This window comes from Macaca nemestrina, chromosome 7 (genome assembly GCF_043159975.1).
Source record: "Macaca nemestrina isolate mMacNem1 chromosome 7, mMacNem.hap1, whole genome shotgun sequence".
Lineage (NCBI taxonomy): Eukaryota > Metazoa > Chordata > Mammalia > Primates > Cercopithecidae > Macaca > Macaca nemestrina.
In genome coordinates this window covers 69,041,177-69,044,972 of record NC_092131.1, presented here as the reverse complement: position 1 = coordinate 69,044,972, position 3,796 = coordinate 69,041,177, and positions in this window count along the sequence as shown.

The window sequence follows — 3,796 nt, the reverse complement described above, 5'->3', positions numbered from 1 at the left end:
GTCAGTGGGTCATAAAGACTCACAGGAACCTTCCCTGGGACTTTTTTTGTTGTTTTTTTTGTTTGTTTTTGCTAATCTTTACTCAGCTGTATCTTGTACAGCATAGAGATTTAGAGCAATGGCTTGGTGCCGAGGATAGAATCTCAATTCCATTACTTCCTTGTATGATCTGGGTATGTTGCACAGTTTCTTCACCTGCAAATGAAGATAACAATAGTAACTACCACTTAAATTGCATGTATTGTGAAGATTAAACGAGATAATCCATGTGAAAGATTTATCCCTGAGAAAGAGAAAAACAGCGCCAGAGAGCTGGAATGTGGCAAAACCCTGTGTCTCCTAAAAATACAAAAATCAGCCAGGCGTGGTGGCCTCAGAAGGCTGAGGCACAAGACTCGCTCAAACACAGGAGAGGCGGAGGTTGCAGTGAGCAGAGATCACAACTGCACTGCAGCCTGGGCAACAGGCGACAGAACAAGATTGTGTCTCAAAAAAAAAAAAAAAAAAAATCCCACCTGGAACGCCTCTTAAAATGTCAGTTTCTTAGCCCCACACCCCATCAGCAGAAACAGAAGCTCTGGAAGAAAGAGCTATAAAATACAGGACTCTATATTTTAAATAATTTCTTCCAGATTTTTTTTTCTTTTTCTTTTTTTTTTTTTTTTTTTTTTGGAGACAGTCTCACTCTGTCGCCCAGGCTGGAGTACAGTGGCGCTATCTCGGCTCACTGCAACCTCTACCTTCTGGGATCAAGCAATTCTCCCATCTCAGCCTCCGAAGTAGCTAGGATTACAGGCACATGCCACCATGCCCAGCTAATTTTTTGTATTTTTAGTAGAGACGTGGGGCGGGGGGCTCTCACCATGTTGGCCATGCTGATCTCGAACTCCTGACTTCAAGTGATCCGCCTGCCTTGGCCTCCTAAAGTGCTGGGATTACAGGCTTGAGCCACCACGCCCAGCCAGATGATTCTTATACACACTAACATTTGAGAATAACTGAGCTCCTTAAAGGGACAGAAAACACAGAGACATGGGAGACTGAAGCAGGTAGATCATCTGAGATCAGGAGTTGAAGAACAGCCTGACCGACATGGCAAAACCCATCCCTACTAAAAATACAAAAATTAGCCGGGCATGGTGGCGGGTGCCTGTAATCCCAGCTCCTCAGGAGGCTGAGGCAGGAGAATCGCTTGAACCTGGGAGGCAGAGGTTGCAGTGAGCAGTACCACTGCACTCCTGGGCGCCAGAGCGAGACTCCGTCTCAAAAAAAAAAAAAAAAAAGAAAAGAAAATACAGAGACAGAGATAAACTGCAGTCAGCTGTGTAAGGTTGACTTAACAGATGCCTCCATATCATCAATAAACAGCCACGTCATCAATAAACACACAACAGAATGTTCTGTTCTCACAATCCTCATGTAACTTCTACAGCTAACCAATTGTGTGAGAAATACTGAAACAAGAATTTTTCCATCATAAACTAAAAACAGGTGATAAATCTCTAAAAACAGGGCACGAGAAGTAGTTCAGTACCTCAGGAATATTTCTTCCTGGGAATAGATGAAATGTTATTGTAGTTTCAGAAGTTCACCTTTCCAAATAGTAAGCATTTTTTCAGAATAACTTCATCAGCCAAATATAGCTTATCTCATGTGTTCCATATTTCATGAAAGCATTAACAAATACTTCGTGCAATTTCTGAAAACTCCGCTCAAAATCTCATTACTAATTCTTTTAAATCAAATTAGATTTGAAGTAGCACGAAGCTATATTATTACCTCTTCTTTTGGAAAATAATTTATTTCCCAGGACAACCTTTGTTCCATTCTCGTATTGTCTCCTTTCTTCCTTAATCCTTGCGTAGTTCTGACACATACTTATGCACAAACTCCAATGTTAACCATTGTTCCACTGGTAGTTAATTCGCAAGGTAACCTTTTCTCCAGAAAAAATTGAGAGAAAATGCTAATAATTTACAGTAAAAAATAAAAATAAAAATATATGTATTTGTGGCCTGGCCCAGTGGCTCACACCTGTAATCCCAGCACTTTGGTAGGCCAAGGTGAGTAGATCACTTGAGTCCAGGAGGTCAAGGCTGGGTAATATTTTATTTTATTTATTTATTTATTTATTTATTTATTTATTTATTTTGAGATGGAGTTTCACTCTTGTTGCCCAGGCTGGAGTGCAATGGCACAATGTCGGCTCACTGGCACCTCCACCTCCTGGATTCAAGCGATTCTTCTGCCTCAGCCTCCCAAGTAGATGGGATTACAGGCGCCCGCCACCATGCCCAGCTAATATTTTGTATTTTTACTAAAGATGGAGTTTCACCATGTTGGCCAGGCTGGTCTGGAACTCCTGACCTCAGGTGATCTGCCCAGCTCAGCCTCCCAAAGTGGTTGGGATTACAGCGTGAGCCACCGCGCCTGGCCAAGATTCTTTACAGATGCAAATTTTCCCCCACGAAGAACAGCTTTGCAGGGCCTTTTCAAAATAGGGCAAAGAAACATGTTTTGGGGTAAAATATTTTTTTCTTCTTCTTTGTCTCATAATGTTATGCTGAAGTGAGGTTGAAAAGTAAATCATGATATATAGGGTTAAATAAAACCCATCTGATGAGAATTTATGCTTTGTAGGGCATGACTCCCCAGACCCCTTAGATAGGAATTTGGGCAAAATAAAAAAATCAGTTTAGTCCTCAAGTCACTACTTTTTCATATTTGTCCTTGATTATCACCAAAATGTTGGAGGACAGGAGTATTTCTCCCTATTCTCTTTTAAGTCTGTTTTTCCCAAAACCAGTGAAAATTTGTTAACCAAATAACTGTAGTCTGCAGCCAGGTGTTATCTTTCCCAGTGTCCCAACTGTTTAGTTGCAGTTCCTAAGCATTAAGTACTTAAATAAGCTAAGGACTATCCTCACTTTATCTTCAATTTAGATTTACATCCTGGTTTAAAATCAGTTCCTTGCAAGCTAAAGGCAGTGCTATAAATAAAAAAAATTTTTTAAACCTTCTAAAATAAACATAAATGTTAGAAAATAAAAGTCAATTGTATTCACTCAATTGTATTTGTTTAGAAATAATCAGATATTATACTTGTTTCTTGCACATTCCTGCCTTGTTTCCTCACCTATGAAATGGAGATAATAATACTATCTACCTAACAAGACTGACCTAACATTTTTAATTTCTGGGTGTTAGCATTAGTTTCATTTTTTTCACTATTTGTATTTAAACGAAGAGATTTTTCTTTAAAACGAAAAATTAAAAAGTGCTGGCTATTCTAGGAGTAATATTCATTCCAAATAAACATACAGTGATCTTTGAAGTGGTCAAGCACTAGAAATTCCTGTAGAAAATTAATTTTTCATTCATTTGGCATCGGATAAATCTAGGTTGGAATTGGTTCTTCCCCTTTGGAAGGTCAGTCCCTGCCCTAAGAAAGCGGAATATTACTACCCACTTCACAAGATTGTTCTAAGAATCAAATGAGAAAATGTGTGTGTTTATTAAGGGTTTAAAAATTTAGAGCTCCATGAATGATAATTACCGTAATATTGTTCATTAATTCAAAAAACATTTCTAAGGATCCCTCACTACTAGAGATGCATAAAAGTTGCTAACCCTCGGCCTTTACCCAGCGTTAGAAAACAAAACAGAGGGTAAAAGACCCAGAAACGCGTTCGAACCAATTCAGCTAGGAATTAAATTCTCAGATCCTTTATTACACCACCGGAGCCTTAACCTTGAGGCAAGCAGCAGTTTGTTCATGCGCAGTTAACGCTCCCTA